Source organism: Canis lupus, chromosome X (genome assembly GCF_003254725.2).
Source record: "Canis lupus dingo isolate Sandy chromosome X, ASM325472v2, whole genome shotgun sequence".
Classification (NCBI taxonomy): domain Eukaryota; kingdom Metazoa; phylum Chordata; class Mammalia; order Carnivora; family Canidae; genus Canis; species Canis lupus.
Genome location: NC_064281.1, coordinates 4,666,476 through 4,684,359, shown reverse-complemented (window position 1 = coordinate 4,684,359; position 17,884 = coordinate 4,666,476). Strand labels below are relative to the sequence as shown.

The 17,884-nt window shown below is 40.0% G+C and overlaps 1 pseudogene; it reads left to right on the top strand.

Annotated features, from left to right (window-relative positions):
* The first annotated feature begins 902 nt into the window (after nt 1–902).
* On the top strand, nt 903–6,712 carry LOC125754663 (trifunctional enzyme subunit beta, mitochondrial-like; annotated as a pseudogene).
* The last annotated feature ends 11,172 nt before the right edge of the window (nt 6,713–17,884 follow it).

Below are 17,884 nucleotides of genomic sequence, written 5' to 3'. Positions count from 1 at the left end.
TCTTTGTCATTTAATTGACAAATATTTTGAATGTTGTTCTATAAACATAGGAATTATCATTTTAATGCTGTGTGTTAGTTCTATCAGTTTACAAAACATTTTTCACTCCTTTACCCACTAATATGGGGTTACTTTAATTCCCCTTTTCATTCTTTGGGATGTTTATTTATTTAAAGCATTATTAAAGAGTAAAGTAGACATTCATTTATATTCCACTTTAAATGTCTTTATGAAATGGACAATCAGAAACTTTGAACCAACAATGCATGATATTAGAACTTTCATTATAAACTTACTGGGAGGGATCCCTGGGTGGCTCAGGGGTTTAGCGCCTGCCTTCGGCCCAGGGTGTGATCCTGGGGCCCCGGGATCGAGTCCCACATCAGGCTGCTTGCATGGAGCCTGCTTCTCCCTCTGCCTGTGTCTCTGCCTCTCTCTCTGTGTCTCTCTCTTTCTCTCTGTGTCTCTCATGAATAAATAAATAAAATCTCTAAAAATAAATAAAAATAAAATAAAATAAAATAAACTTACTGGGACAGTGTGTTTTATTATATAACCCATCTCCAAATTTATTAAAGTAAAACCAAGTGTCATTTTTTTTGTCCGAGTGTGATTGGTTGCAAGGAGCAAAGCCATCTCAGGCTAACTCAAAAACCGTTGGTACAATTTTCAACCACAGCTGGAGGCAAAGGTAAATCTATAAAACAGGGCGAAGAAGAAAAGAAGGGCTAAAGAGGAGGAAGACCTGCAGGACGACAGCAGGAGGGACTCCTGCCATTTTATTCACTTGTCCTTTCCTACCACCTCTCCTTATAGTCTTCCAACAAGAACCAACACAATCTCTTGAATCTTTTAAGGACACAAACTCTCTAGAGAAAATTCGAGTTACCCTCCATCTAGCCATGGATTCTGACCCAATTCCACACTCCAGCCACTATCTTCCCCACGAAGCTGCTGACACAACCATTGTACCAGCGAGCAGGGATTGCCAGTTCAGCAGGACTTGGGAGTTGAGGAGACTCCTCAGAGAAGAGAGGGAGTTTTGTTGAAGACCTGAGCTGCACTGAGATGACCTGGAGATCTGGGTGAAATGCAGATTCTGATTCTGTACGTCTCAGAAGCTGCTTTTCTTTCTTTTCTTTTCTTTTCTTTTCTTTTCTTTTCTTTTCTTTTCTTTTCTTTTCTTTTCTTTCTTTTCTTCTTTCCTTTTCCTTTCTTTTCTTTCTTTCTTTCTTTCTTTCTTTCTTTCTTTCTTTCTTTCTTTCTTTCTTTCTTCCTTCCTTCCTTCCTTATCTTCTTACTTTCTTCTTTCTAAGATTTTATTTATTTATTCATGAGAGACACACAGAGAGAGGCAGAGACACAGGCAGAGGGAGAGGCAGGCTCCCTGCAGGGAGCCCGACGTGGGACTCGATCCCGGAACTTCAGGATCAAGGCCTGAGTAGAAGGCAGATGTTCAACCACTGAGCCACCCAGGTACACCCAGAATATGCTTTTCTAATAAATTTCCACGTGATGCTCCTGACTTGGAGACCAGGACTTGAATCACAAAAGGAATAGGCCACTGGTTCTCCAACTTGGCTGCACAACAGACTCACCACTGTGTGAGTGGTTTAACATAGTAATTTAAAAATCCTGAAAGTGAGAATTACATTGCTTCTCAACAAGGGCAATTCTCTTCCCCAGTGGATCACTGGCAATATCTGGAGACGTTTTGGTAACCACAAGGTAGACAAGAGATGCTAGGCTACATGCATGGAAAAGTTCAAGTGAAAGATGCTGCTTGATACCTTGGAGAGCACAGGACGACCCCCAAGAAAGCAATATCCAGCCCCAATGTCAATGCTCGCAACGTTGAGAAACCTTTGGGGAGCTCTTACTCCAAATCATGCCCAGTCCCCTTGCTGTTTACTGGTGTAAAATTAACGTCCAAATACTTCACTGATGGATGGTTGGCGAATCTATGTTAACACATTAACTGAGCAATGGGTGTTAATAATTGACTTTCTATAACCTTGACACAGAATTGCAAAAGCCAGTGCTGTATTCAGCTCTGCTATCAAACACAATAGGACGGGAGGGGAGAAGTCTGCCTATTTTGGCAAATTTTGGAGTGCTGGCCCTTGAAATTGTTCTTTAAGTTCAAAGATGAATCCTGCAAGGCAGATTTCTGTGAATGATTCATTGTACTGTGATGCTTTTAAATCTCAAATTCCTTAGGAAAGGCTTCTCTGTGTGTTTGAACATGTTATTCTTTGCATTGTGCAGTGTAGCTAAGTGCTTTATAAACAGGGTGTTTTATGACCTACTTGAAAAGTAAACTACCCTACATCTGCAGGATGAAAGTGGAGGCTGGCTTGTACCACTGAATCAAAGAGATAAACTTAACACTCTGCAGAAAGTTGCAGGGGATGCTTCTTGGAGAACCACTCAGGAAGGGCTTTTTATGAATTTTATTTCATGCAGTAGCTTATCTTGTATTTTCTGTATTTCCTTCAGAACACTGTGAAAATTCTTCACGGAAGGAAAAAAAACCCTCAGTTGGCATTTTTCATGCAGCACAGAAATCAGATATATGTATCAAACAAGTAAAAAGAAAGCCTATTTGTTACCTAGAACTCCAGAAGCCAAAAAAAAAAAAAAAAAAAAAAATCAAAAGACTGGAAAATGCTAATTATCAAGACGTTTTGTAAAATTCCAAAAAATTACATTAATGAAAGAGTCTTCATTGCTAATACCAACTGTTTCCTCATAGCTCTACATAAGTGAAAAAAACATATGAATAAACCAATGACCATCAACTTTTGATGAGCGTGTGTATATGTCTGTGTATGTGCACATAAGTATGGACATATGAATGCAGAGGTCAAGGGTAGGATTTTTACATAAATGAGCTTTAAGCTTATGTTGGGGTTATTCTATCCGCATGAAAACACATCTATTTTATTTTGCCACCTTATTATTAGATTTAAAAAAAACAAAAAAGGGGTGCCTGGATGGCTCCCTTCTGGAGCCAGCCAGCCAGTGATTGAGTGTCTGCCTTTGGCTCAGGAGGTGATCCCAGGGTCCTGGGATCAAGTTATGCATCAGGCTCCCTCTGCCTGTGTCTCTGCGACTCTCACGAATAATATTAATAATAAAAAGACAAAGTAAGAGTAGTTAAAGAATAGAGGGTATCATGAACAGTATGACTATCACTCCCAACCGTTGAATTGATCAACCAAAAATCAGCACTGATTGCTAAATATTCTACAATGTTAGGTCCTTACAGAGACTCAGATTCCAAAGGAGCATATTTCAGTGCTTCTGGGCATAGTCTGTGTATGAAACAGATTCAGACCTTAACATTCCCCTATTTTTTTTCAGCTTAAGAAATAAATTTTGGTTTAGTCCCAGCACATTAAAAAAAATCTTCCCGAGAAACTGGGCACTCAGATTTTCTGTAAGAGCTCTGAGCTGTTCTTCCAAGGAAGAGCTGCCCTAGCTGTCCAGACCAAATCAAAGAAAACCTTAGCCAACCCCAACACAAGGAGTATCGTGATGGTGGATGATGTTCACGTTCCATTTTTGCAGGCAGGCACAGGGAAGAAGGACCTGATGCCATATGGTTTGGCTACAGCAGCACTTTCAGGTTTGTAGCATCAGACGCACGTCCCAAAGGAAGTCGTCGATTGTATCATCTTTGGTCCAGATATATAGGAAGTGAAACTAGCCGTGTCGCTAGAGAGGCTGCATGTGGAGCTGGCTTCCCTGACAAAGACTCTTGCTCACGCTGTCACCACGGTTTCATCTCTGTTCACCCAGCCAAGACCACAGGTGTTGGCTTGATAGCTTCTGGGCAGTGTGGTGTGGTCATGACAGTCTGATGTCTGTATTGTCATTCAAGGAAAATGAGGAAAATGGTTCTTGATCTCAATGAGGCCAAGACTCCAGGTCAGCAAGTGTCTTTAATCTCTAACTTCAGATTGAATTTCCATTGTGGGAGTTCCCTACAGTGATCAAGTTCTTCACCAGTGAGAAAATGGGCCCTTCTGCAGATGGGCTGGCCACTGCCTTAGCTGATTCCCAACCGGACCAGGATGAGTGCGTGCTGTGCTTACAGCGTGGCCACAGGACTCCTGTCTAATGCTGTATCCTTCAAAATACCAGAAACAGATACAGTTCACAACGATAATGGCATTTGTCCTTCATCTCTGGAGCAGGTGGTCAAACTGAAACCTGCATCCATCAAGACCCGTGGCACACGGACAGCTGCAAATTCTTTCATGACTGATGGTAGATCTGCAATGCTGATTATAGGAAAAGAAAAAGCTCTGGCTACTCATTATAATCCAAAAGCATATGTGTGAGATTTTGTGTATGTTTCCCAGAATCCAAAAGATCAACTTTTACTTGGACCTCAACATATGCTACTCCAAACGTTCTGGAAAAGGCAGTATTAACAATGAATGAAATTGATGCTTTGGAGTCTCACGGAGCATTCTCAAGTCAGTTGGTGGCTGATTTTAAAGCCATGGATTCTGATTGGTTCGCACAAAACTACCCAGGAAGAAAAAGATCAAGGTTGGATAACCCTCTTTGGAGAAATTTAACAACTGGGTGGACGGCTGTCCCTGGGACACCAATTGGGAGCTAATGGCTGCCGGTTGGTCAAGGCGGCTGCTAAGAGATGGAGGAAGAGAGGAGGCCAGTACGGCTTAGTGGACGCCTGTGCTGCTGGAGGGGAGGCCATGCTATGCTCCTAGAAGCTTATACAAAATGAGAGAGAGAGAGAGAGGTGACGTGGAGTTTCTGTGCCACACTCACGAGAAGCAGTGCCATTCTAGTGCATGACGAAATGACATCCGTAGCTCTCAGCTCCTGTTAGGAAAACAGAATTTGTGGCCTTCTGTTAACTACTTTGCAATTAAGCCTTGCTGGTGTTCTGAGCTTTGCAGCAATCACGGCTTACTGCTCTTTAAGGGACTTCTTAGTGATCAGAATCTCACGCAGTGCTACGTTTAAGCAACTGTTTTTGTTCTCTATTTTCATTAAAGACTAACTGAGTGGGTGCAATTTGGGAAAGAGTTTAGCTGAGATTTGGAATCGTGTCTGTAACATTTCCAAATTATGCACCTTTGCTATTTGTGACCTAAAGATAAAGGACTTGGATGTTCTGTGTGTTGGATGTTCCATTTCTATAAAATGCAAACCAATGTGCCTAAAGAAGCTTACTTATGGAAAGATAATTCAGTTTAAATGTCACTGAAAACTTACAGCAAATGTTTATTTTATTTTTTAAAGAGGTTATTTATTTATTCATGAGAGACACGGAGAGAGCGAGAGAGACACAGGCAGAGGGAGAAGCAGGCTCCGTGCAGGGAGCCCGATGTGGGATCACTCCGGGATCACAGACGCTCCACCACTGAGCCACCCAGGCATCCCACGGCCAGTATGTACATATATAAGGACCCTGTTAACCTTAATAAGGTGGGAAAGTATTAAAGAAAATAAAAGAAATAAATCATATATTTCGTTTTTTTCTTGTAACAAAGCAAGTTGGGGGTATCAGCTAACTTCCCTAAATCTGTGATGGGGATTTGTATCTGGTATTTATGGAGTAGATGCTGTGAAAATTTTATTTACATTTCGTGCATATGTCATCTTCACAGAAACATGCTGAAGTAAGATGCAATTTATATACAAAGAGAGTGAGACATGCATATTCTTTGCAGGAGGCCAATATTGGAATTGGGGTCTGAACCCAAAGCCGAGGGTCCTAGACCGTATCTTGCTCTGTCCTGTCACTAGGGACATTCCTCCATCTTCTCCAGGAGGTGGCTGCCCAGAGTCATTCGAATGCACATTTTGACTGGAAACCTGGACTGGTCTCCTCAGCATTTCAGCCAACACACTGATGGTGCAGATTGATTAGGTAAGAGGTTAACGGCCAATATGGAGGAAGAGGTGACTAAGACAACTGGGTGAGTTCCACCACAGCCAGCTCCCAAATATGACCCTGGATCTTGTCCCTACGTTTGCAAGTGTGATTCTCTTCAGCGACCTGACTTCTTCCTCTCTGGGGTAGAGCTCTGTAGTGTGCACCTTGCAAATCATCCGCAGCTACCTGGGATGTCCTGCCAGGCCTGGGGCTGGCCCCTGCGTTCACATCATTGTACTAGGGCGTCCGTGGTGGTACTCGAGCTGCGCTGAGCAGGCGTGTAGACGTGTGGGGGAGTCACACGCGGCGCTAGACACAGAACCACAGCCTCGTGAGTGCAGTAAAGTGGGGAGACGCTCCTGGAGGGAACACGGGAGCCCCAGACATGACTGGCTTCTTTGGGCTTTGGCCAACCCCTCGTTAATGAGGAGCGGTGATCCTGCCCTCCCACCATGCTCTCAAAGGACTTCTTGGAAGAATCATGTGCGAAAGCATTCTGTAAATGGATGGTGGAAAACTCTGTAAATCAAATCACATTATTACGCTGTGTGCTTTCCTGATGTTAACAATGCAGACGCTACTCATAGGCACGTATTTTGAACCTCTGTGACTTTAGAGGTTAACTTCTGTTCATTATTACCAAATAACTATTTATTGTTTAATCTAATAATACATGTTTATGTCACATTAATAAGATGTGTGTGTTTGCGTGTGTGTGTGTGTGTATTCTGGGTGGACATTCTCTAGTTTGGTCATTTTTATCTTAAAAGGATCCTTTGAAATAAAATTGCTTCCCACGTGTTTCAAAGGACTTTCAAGCCTTGATTTATCACAATTATCTGTGTAGGACTAAATAAGTGTCCTTTATTGAAATGCCAGACATAAGCCCTTTAAACTTTGAATTTTCAAGCTCTGTAGAGTTGGCTCTCGTGCATTACAGTGAGGATATGCTCTCTCTTTAGGGTCATCAGCTTAAAGATGAGCACAGGATTTTGGCTAAATTAGGTGTACAAGGAGACGTTAGCATATGGGCTCAATTCCAGGCAGGGAGTCAGGTGAATGCTTGTGAAGGCATAGCTCCAAATACTGGTTTTCAGGTGAAGCCCCATGTAGAGAGGATGCACCACGGAGGAGGGAAGGGGAAATGCTGCAGGCATAGTTATTCTGAGGGTATGGCTATGCTCTGGGTGCAGCTACCCCAGCCGTGTCCACTGGAAACTTCTCTGGCAGCATGGAGGCTGATGCTGAGGATGCCTGATGCTGACACAAGCGGAAATCACATGCACTCAGAACAGGCACTAAGTGAGATTAAGGGACAGGAGCCCGAGCCTTGTCAGCCTTATGAGTAAGTGATGGCGGGTGTTGGTCTCAGCCTGCCATAAGGAACTCCCGGAGGCACAGGGAGGATTCAGGAAGGGAAGCAAAAGCTAGATCCCAGCTGGGTTGCCAACCCATTCTCTCAGTGTAGACGCAAGCTTTGTGTGGGCACAGCACATTGTCTTACACGGTATTCCATACGGAGCTGCAAAGCTGACCTGGACATATAGAAGATTGGGACAGGAATGGGGTGCTGGATGGATGTGAGTGAACTTGTCATAAGCCATTGGGTGGAGAGAAATATAAACAATGGGACTGACGCAGGGGCTGACTTGTCCACCTGCACGGATGTCCCCACATGAGATGCAGTGGTGCCGTGCTCCTCAGAATCAGCATCTGTCGCCTTTCCTCCATCATGACAACCGCGTGTTCCAAAAGGCACATCTGAAAACAAAACAAAACAAAACAAAACAAAACAAAACAAAACAAAACAAAAAAACAAAAAGGCACATCTGTGCAGAATGTGTGTTTGCTACCAACGCACCCAGATATGTACCTAAAAGAAATACTTAAAGACCTCGCAGGATTCAGGAGCATCTGTAGGTCACTCTATGTTTCAATTCCTCTTTCATTATTACTAAACTCAAAAATCTACGTCTTCCCCAAAGGACTGATTTTTGTGTGTACGCCGAAAGCAATACAAGGAACGTGTGTTTTGTGATTTAAAAAAAAAAAAAAAAACATTTGGCTCTGTGATATTTATTTTTATTAATATTTTTAAACGTATGAGGAAATGTTGCTAAACTCTAAGTGATTTTAGCCATCCTCAAGTTAAGGTTTGTACTTAATATGTTCCTCTGGCCATCACTGTATGCATTAACAATCACAGCCACCAGGCATCGGGCTGTCAGTGGGAGGGACGGAGTGCCAAAAATTAAGTAGGTGTTTGTTAAAAACACGAAATCATAAGATTTAAGTTAAATTGAGAGCACAGCAAGGAAATGGTTTCCCTGACTGTGACAGAAATGAACACCTCACACCATCATCCGCTAATAATGTACCATAGTAAAATGTTATTACAACTAACCATCCCTTTGACGAGCAACCTGTTGAAGTTTTCAGAAAAGAAACAGACACAATTTCATTAAGTTATTTTTTCCTTCATATCCCCCATAGGTGTAATAAAAATATCAAAAATAGTTTGAAATACCGTGGCTATGAAAGATGGTAACAAGCAACAGGGAAAAAAAAATCTGTATTCTAAAAATTTATCTCAACTTTTATTAGCAGTTGGGGAAGAAAAAGGAGAAAAAAGGATGAAGTGAATTTCTCAGATGCAAACTTCTTTTCTTAACCTGTAAATATTCATTTCTTTTTACGATGGCATCAATGTTGAATGATAGTTGAATGTGAAATTCAGACCGGCAAATATATTCCCTACAAAACAATACAAATTAGGTAAATAGAGCATATATCATTGAAGGGATTTTTCCTCATTTTACTTGCCTTTAAAAATATTTTATTATTTGTTTTGTTTTATTTTATTTTATTTTATTTTATTTTATATTTTTTTCTTTAAAAATATTTTAGATAAAATGCTGGCTTTTAAAAATCCTTTGTCCTCAAAATTGAGTCTAAATGTTATAATCTCATATAAGACAGATGAGAGGAACATCTCATGGATCCACTCTGTGCGACTTCAAATCTTTTCACAACAAAATGTCTTCTACGGCTCTTGATAAAAGATCTGAGCCATTCACCTGATTGCTCACACCTCAGTCATTATTAAATAATGCTCATGATCTGACACGGTATCACACTTGAAAGACCAAGTTCTCCTTTGAGACACCTGACCTCCTGACTTGCCACAACAGGATGTGGTTGGGGTGACCGCCAGCCTCAAGGATCAGAGCTCTTTGCTTCAAGGTTTCTAGGGAAGAACACGGCTCAACGTGCCATGTGTGCATTTCAGAAAAATAAAGCAACTTAACTGTGCAGACCCTAAGCTCACGATTAGCCTTTCCAGTTTAAACAGCACTTCTGTAGGTTGATGATGCACCTTAACCCATTCTTAGAAAAGCTACAGTAAATAAGGAAAACTGCTGACAATCTAATCAATGAGAAGGCCGAATTTAATCTGATGCATTTCACGAAGGTAATGGTTACTTCCGAATCATTCAAATACAAGCCTCCCATAAAATGAGAACTTTTCTTCCATACTTTAAGATGAACTGCGTACGTAAACACAAAAAACAACAAAATAAAGCAAAAGCAAAAACAAAGACAGAACAGTAACACTCCTGACAGGGAGCATACATATTTTTTATGTAAACTGCGAGGAATGCATAAGGCTGTCAATTTAAGAAGTGTATGTGTGAATATTCCACACACTCAGTTCCGGTGGCCAACCGTGTATTCCACGTACGTTTACGCTATGCAAGCAGGCACAGCAGGCGGTGAATGAATGATTCGGATTCTCATCCCTGAGACCAGGGACTGCAGTGAATCTGTAAATATGTTTTCATTTCTTATGCAACAATGAGTTGGCTTAATTGAATTTGATCAAATAACCAAACCCACTGTTATTTAAAATATTAGTTATGGTATTATTATTATTATGGTAAAAGTATTATGTAAAAACTAAGTTCTACATGTCATGCAAAAATAAGTTCTATGGATCCCTTAGAATCTTTTTTACATGATTAGATTTAAATATCTTATCACTTTAGGACTTTGACACTCTCAAATCTGAAGTTACTGGTATTAACGGAGCAAGAGAAAGAGAAAGAAGAAACAAAACATAATGAAAAATAAGCCTAAACTGAAGTCAACTTTAAAACATTAGGGTAGGGCAGCCCCGGTGGCTCAGTGGTTTAGCACTGCCTTTGGTCTGGGGCGTGATCCTGGAGGCTCAGGATCGAGACCCACATCGGGCTCCCTGCGTGGAGCCTGCTTCTCTCTCTGTCTGTGTCTCTGTCTCTCTCTCTCTGCGTCTCTCATGAAAAAATAAATAAAATCTTTAAAAAATATATATTAGGGTAGGTGGAAATCAGTATCATACATACATATGTGTATTTATAATCATATATATACATTTACAAACATGATATTATTTTGTATATAATGAACATGATCTATAGGCATATATTATAGAACATGCATATTATATATAATAAATACTCATGTTATATACATACATGTCGTACATGAGATCTAGACATCTCTATACAAGACTCTGATTATTCCCCCACCTGAAGTGCGGTATTCCTCTCTGCCATTCCCTTAGTTTCCTTCTGATCCCACCGATGCCTGAATAACGGCAGAAGAAAATTCAGACATGAGCTCATAATTATGACTAGGAGATGAAGTGACATAGGTGTGACACGGCTCTGCTGAACGCCTGCTGTTATTTCATGGCTAAGTTCCGAGATTCAAATACTCCCTGAGATTTGGCTGAAAGCAACAGGTTTCCGTTCAGCAAACTCATATTAATAGTTAAACTCAAAGGCACATTATTGACGTCTCATTTATTAAGATAGGCAAATGGAAGCACCGTGGGGATAAATTCTCAAAATCTGTCTCATCATTCCAGGAGCAAACAAACTTCTCATTAACTGCGTTATTAAATGCGCAGGATCCACAATAAAAGCAATTTGAAATAGGGGTCTTTAAACACAGAATAATATTTATTCTGTGATCAGGATCTTAAATGCTTTTCTGGGTAAGAATGTCTAAAGAATGTCATTGCAAAGTACGTGACTGAGAATGAGAAAATCCAGGCAAAATGAAGTGTAGGAGAAATCACTTTCCCAAAGGTTAGTCATTTGTACCCTATCCATCACTCCACATTTCCTAGAGTCCATTTATAGGGTTTTCCCACTTTGATCTCCTTTTCTAAATACAACTGTATTTCCCATTTAAAAACACCAGTAGGTGAAGTCAAAAGTATTTCAAGTTTCTACATCACTATTTTTTAATAGACACAGACAAAAGTGCCTAAAGTCAAATCCTTCGAGGATGCATTCTTTTTATGACTTTTGATTACAAGACCAAAGACCGGTAATATGATTTAAAAACATATTCTTTACAGTAGGAAATATTAGCTATAAAATGATTATCAAAAAAAATTATGGCAGTGGTTACGATAATTTGCATAAAATGAATGTCTTTTGTCTTTGTATTTGAGAAAGCACATATGGTTCTAAATAGCCATAAGGTATGTTCCTGTTACATATGGAAAAGAGAAAAAAGGAAGTGTTATTTTAGGACTAAGAGCCTAAAGACGGGGTCAGTCCATGTCCACTGGATTTCCATGTTGCTATAACAACGTCAGTTCTTCACAAGAAACAAGATGGTAGAAGGTGGTTGGGGAAGATACAACTTGTGTCTCTATAGGTTCTGTATGCATATTGGATACAGTGTACAAATGTCATGAGCTCTGAAATAATAATCTAAATCTGTCAGCACATTTTGGTGAACATCACTCCATATTTAGTATCTGGCAGCTAAAAAATGGAGAATGTTCTAGAATATTTCATACTACATTACTAACCACTGTAATTTCCCCTATTCCTAAATCTTAATGGTTTTTCTTAACTATCTTTCCAAGTCCAAATTGGGACTTTGTCCCTGTATTATATGTTGGGAACCTTAAATTGTATGAGAAATGTTGACATTAATGATGTTCACGTATTAAATTGATCTGTCAGGGCTCAGTGAAGCCGTGAAATGAGTCCAGTGATTTGGACTCTCTCCATCCCTGGGATATTTTAATGCCATAAAGACACTTAATACCAACATATAATAGGTATACTGTATTTTAAACAACCACCATCTTTCTGGAGGAGGTAATAGAATAATAATTTGTTTACTAAAGAGGCCAGGATGCAGTTTTATGTAAAACAAAGTACTAGTTCAGCTGCATTATAAACTCTATCATCTGAATTATCCCTGCCTATTATTATGGACTGTGCAGCCTGTTTGCCTACACAATTAGAAAGTCTGAAAACTTACAAAGTGGAGAGTCTAACATGCCATGACAACACCCATCAAAACCAGAGGTGTAAATAACTTGTCATTTCAACAAGGCTTAGCCACGGAACACACTTAATTACTAGAAAATATTTGTGAAATAGAAAATAAACATTGAGATTTTCCTGACTTTTCCTTAGACCCCTGACAATGATGTAAATACAGTTTCTTCACATTTATTATGTCTAATATTCTTTTAGTCAGTTTGTCAGAGAAAACAATTAGCTACAGAGAAACGAAAGTTACAAAAAAAAATCTGCGAGCTAAACTATCACTGACATGTTATCATTATAGACTAATTCCAACCTATTATAATTTTTCGTTATGACTCACACAATTAAAATTTTAGAATATGTGACTTTAAAATGTTTAATTCATTACTTGCTATCTAGTTATAATGATCAATATTAGAAATGTATTAATCAAATTATTAGAGATTTATAAGACTAAATTGGTGAAATACCTAAGTTAAAGAGATAGCTGAGTAGGGGATCCCTAGGTGGCTCAGCGGTTTAGCGCCTGCCTTCGGCCTAGGGTGTGATCCTGGAGACCCAGGATCGAGTCCCACATTGAGCTCCCTGCATGAAGCCTGCTTCTCCTTCTGCCTGTGTCTCTGTCTCTCTCATGAATAAATAAATAAAATCTTTTTTTAAAAAAGAGAGATAGCTGAGTATTTAAATTAGCCTCCGACTTCTACTAAAATCTTTGAATTAGCAGTATGCATATTTAGAATCATTGAATTTGTCCCAAATTGTTTAGGTCTTTCTCAACACTCAACGCTTTAATCATTCTAAGAATCATTCTCTAACCAATCACACTTTCAGAAAAATTTATCTGAGACTATCGGCCAAAGGACTTCTCATAATGAATTAATAATATTACTGTCATCTGTTATTACTATCACTTGCAACTAGGAAAAGCATCGGGAAGTAGTTTGTGGTTCTGAGTCCTTAACCATGAGAGAGCGCTAGTTACAAGGTGGTTCTATTTTGCTTAATTTTGCACCTGCTGATTGTGAGAACACATGGGAAACAGATGCGAGAGTTTACTCAGTGGAAAATATTGCTGATATTTTATCCAGGTGGTTGTTCTCAAGAGTATTGGCCCATCCTGACACTTTGTCATGTTCACTTGTGCATTTTGCCCCCATGTAAATGTTTCTATTTCTATGAAAGTAGTCCACAGGCTACCGTACACATGCCACCCAGGGAAGTCTATAAACTAGCTTACCCATAACTAATGGAGTCTGTAGACAAGCTTATCCATATCCAGTTAAGTCTATAGACTACTTTATCGATACCCAATGGAATGTACAGACTAGTTTACTTAGAACGAGTGAAGTCTATAGACTAGATTAACCATTCTTAACAGACTCTGTAGACTAGTTTATCTGGTTAAGCCTAAAGCCTAGACTACGTTATCCATAATGCAGTCAATTCTATAGACTAGCTTACTTACATAGTGAAGTCTATACAGCAGCTTACACCAAATGAAGTCTACAAACCAGTTTACTTAAGCCTAGTGAAGTCTATAGACTAGGTTAATCATTCCTAATGGAGTCTGTAGACTAGTTATTGATATCCACTAAAGTTTATCGACTAGGTTACCCATAGCAATGCAGTCTGTAAACTAGATTATTCATATCCAGTGAAATCTGTAGACTAGCTTACTCATATCCACGTTAGTATATGTACTGGCAAAATCACATCCAATGGAGAGTATAAACTAATTTACACCTACCCAAACACTTATCTCTCAAATAGTCATTGCTCCCCGGTATCTAGTTATTTAAGGAAACCTTTCTATATGACACACATTTTTATTAAAGAAAAAGAGGATTTCAATATACCATTAGATTGAAATAACACATCTGTAGCCCTTACGCCATTCTTCTAAAAGTCACTGGGTGTTTCATGGTGTCCAACACATCTAAATAGAAGCACTGGGCCTCTCTTGAGGGACCCAGTTGACATCTTTGTGAATGTCTCCATTTTTCAATGCACAGAGCAAAGAGACAACAGGCCTCCTTCCATTTCCAGAAAACTCCATCAGGACTAAATGTATTGCTCAATACTAGTGACTGTTTCACAGTGGTTCCTAATATAATTATATCCTCCTTTCTCTACATGGTTTCCAGTGTCTTTTTATGTTTATTTAACAATCAGACCCAAAACCAGTATGCTTCTTTCATTGTACCATTTTAATTTATTACTGTACAAGTATTAATTGAGTGTCTACCGTGTCAGGAATCAGGTTAGTACTGATGATAATGAAGTGAGCAAGTGATATATGATCTGTGTCTGCCAAGACTTTATTAATAACTAGGAAACTCGGGGATCCCTGGGTGGCGCAGCGGTTTGGCGCCTGCCTTTGGCCCAGGGCGCGATCCTGGAGACCCGGGATCGAATCCCACATCGGGCTCCCGGTGCATGGAGCCTGCTTCTCCCTCTGCCTGTTGTGTCTCTGCCTCTCTCTCTCTCTCTCTCTGTATGACTATCATAAAAAAAAAAAAAAAAAAATTAACTAGGAAACTCTGAATTAATAATAATATAACATCAAGAATAACAGTAATAGTAACTTGAAAATGTTGTAAGAGGCACACACATAAAAGGCATTAAAATTACTATTATAAGGAATAGCAATATTTTTGGAAAGCTGAATGTACATCATAATGATATTAATGGATGTTCTTTCTGAAACAGTAGCATATTTATAATTCTCACATCTAGGGCAGCCCTGGTGGCTCAGTGGTTTAGCGCTGCCTTCAGCCCAGGGCCTGATCCTGGAGACCCAGGATCGAGTCCCACGTCAGGCTCCTTGTATGGAGCCTGCTTCTCCCTCTGCCTGTGTCTCTGCCAATCTCTCTCTCTCTCTCTGTGTGTGTGTCTCATGAATAAATAAATAAAATCTTAAAAAAAAATAGAATTCTCACATCTAGCATATTCTAATGTCTTTGTTATCTCTGCCTCCTGGTAATTTATGCCTCTGAGATCTAGATCTGCTCTCTGGAAATCAACAGCCTATGTTCATTTCTTCCACCTCGTAATTTTCAGTTATTTCAACAGAAAGATCCTGCCTTTTCTAGGAGTGCCTGGGTGGCTCAGTCAGTTAAGCATGCGACTCTCAGTTTTAGCTCAGGTCAAGATCTCAGAGTTATAAGATCGAAGACCCACTTCAGGCTCCATGTTGAGTGTGGAACCTGCCATAGGTTCTCTCTTTCCCTCTCCCTCTGCCCTGCTCACATAGGGTCTTTCCCTGGCTCTCTTAAACAACAATAACAACAACAACAAAAAAAACCCCCTGCATTTTCTAGATTAAAACTCTCCACCTGTTCCAACACTGCCTAAATAAGAGCTTGCCATCATCTCACCCAATGCATGCAAGTTTCCTAGATACTCCCCACTTAAATAGCAGGACAAGGAAAAGCAGTGAAAACCCCCAAAAGAGGTCGTTGGAACACGAGTAGATTGGGAGATTTTATATCCATAAATGCCTCACGCCTGCTTGTTGACACCCTATGATGGTTTTTTTTTTTCCGACACCCTATGATTTATGCTACAGTGAACACATACACCTATTAGCTGCTGCTTCTGCATGCTTTCTCAGAGCCCAGACCCAGACTTTCCTTTGACACTAAAATCTTTCTTTTAGGGTGAACACAACAACAGCAATGAAAACAACAAAACAGAGGAGCAGGTACAGATGCAATGTAATTTGTGGACAGGGAAGTGGCCACATTTCGTTTTCACTTATCCATCTGCAGTGAGCAAACAGCACGGTCTGGAAATAAAACATGAGGTGCCTTCATGAAACACTGGAATGTGGTGTGAGAAGTCCGATTAAACCATTACTATCAACTGGAGTCTTTATGCTTCTATATATTTGTAGAGCAAATCAGTCAACTGGCTGAATGAAGTTAAAAAAAAGGCGAAATTGCAATGGAGTGGGTGGGCACCAATTAGGAAGCGCCCAAATCATGACATGCTGAGAGCAAAGACATCATGACTCAAGTAAGTGCTTAATTAACACATGGCAAAAATGAGGTCTTTCCAAGGAAAGGAAATGTGATGGTGATGCGTTCTCTGGTTGTTAACTTTGAAAGCTGGTGATTTGAGATCTCCTCCTCTGTATTTTTAATATCTGTTTGTAAATCTGAGTTAAAGCAATAATTTCAAGGGGAATTCCTCTGTCGTCTGGCAGACTACCAGTCATTCCCCTGCGTTAAGACTCATGGATCTGCCAGGCACTGATTCATTGCTCTGTTATTTTCTATTGTATCTTTAGAAATCAACTCTACAGAGAATCGAAAGGGAAATTCATGTATTTGGCACACTTATTGCAAGATTGTCCTCAATCATTTTGTGGCCTCTGCAAGGCACAGGTGGTAGAGATGATAAATAGGTTTCTCCTTTCTTTTTTTTTTTTTTTTAAAGATTTTATTTATTTATTCATGATAGTCACACAGAGAGAGACAGAGAGGCAGAGACACAGGCAGAGGGAGAAGCAGGCTCCATGCAGGGAGCCCGATGTGGGATTCGATCCCGGGTCTCCAGGATCGTGCCCCGGGCCAAAGGCAGGCACCAAACCGCTGCGTCACCCAGGGATCCCCGGTTTCTCTTTTCTTAATATGGCTTCGGTCCTGAGCCACAGAAGTGGCTCGCTAGCAATTTCCTTTATCTCCTCACAAGTTCCTTGTCCGGGGGTTGTGTATGGCCAAGTCCAGAACCGCTTAAGCACATGTGCACATTCAGAGCTGGATCGCTGAGCTGATGGGTGGTTGTCAATCAGATAAGAGACCCAGAAATGTCTGCCATGACCCAAGGTATACGAGTCCAGGGAAAGATGTAATTTTTCAAGAGGTCCCAGAGGTTCACTTCAGTTCAGGACATCTACTTCAATGCAGACTGGAGAGCCAACTTTAAACTCTAAAAGGGCAATTACCCATGTAGCTTTCCAGCAGTCTTCTAGCTAAGTTCAGACTGTATTACATCCACCCCCCACTTTGGGTCCATATTCTGTAAGGCCTCTGGGTGTAACTATTAGGCTTCCAGTCTACTCTTATGCACCTAATTAAAATTGGTATCAGAAAATCACGTACATTTCTACCACAATGATTCATGGATGGTGCTGATATGAAGCATTATGAGGTCATTTTTTAAATATGCTTTTCTTAAATCAGAGTGTCCATAAACTTAAAAACAAAGCAAATTTCAGAGTTTAGCTTTTTTTGGGGTGGGGTGGGGGGGTTAGAGACACCAGAAAATACACTTTTATTTTTATTCAACATCCTGTTAATTTAATTTCATCAGCATATTTCTAACCTATGAATACAGGACTAATGCAAACTTGTTTATGTTAGACACGTACTCAAAGTTTAGCCTTTCAGTAGAACAAGGATCCAGAAATGTTGAGCTCTATTATGTTGTTGTTGATGATGTTGTTGTTGAGCTCTATTAAAGCAATTCCAAGACTATAAACAAAAATTTTGATATTTTTGGAATATCTGGAATGCTGTCTTTGGAATCTGAGAACTCATTGTTTAGCTTCCTCTGTCAGAGATAATGAAGTAACACCTTGGTTTCTTATTCAAGAAGAAAAAACAAACAAACAACAACA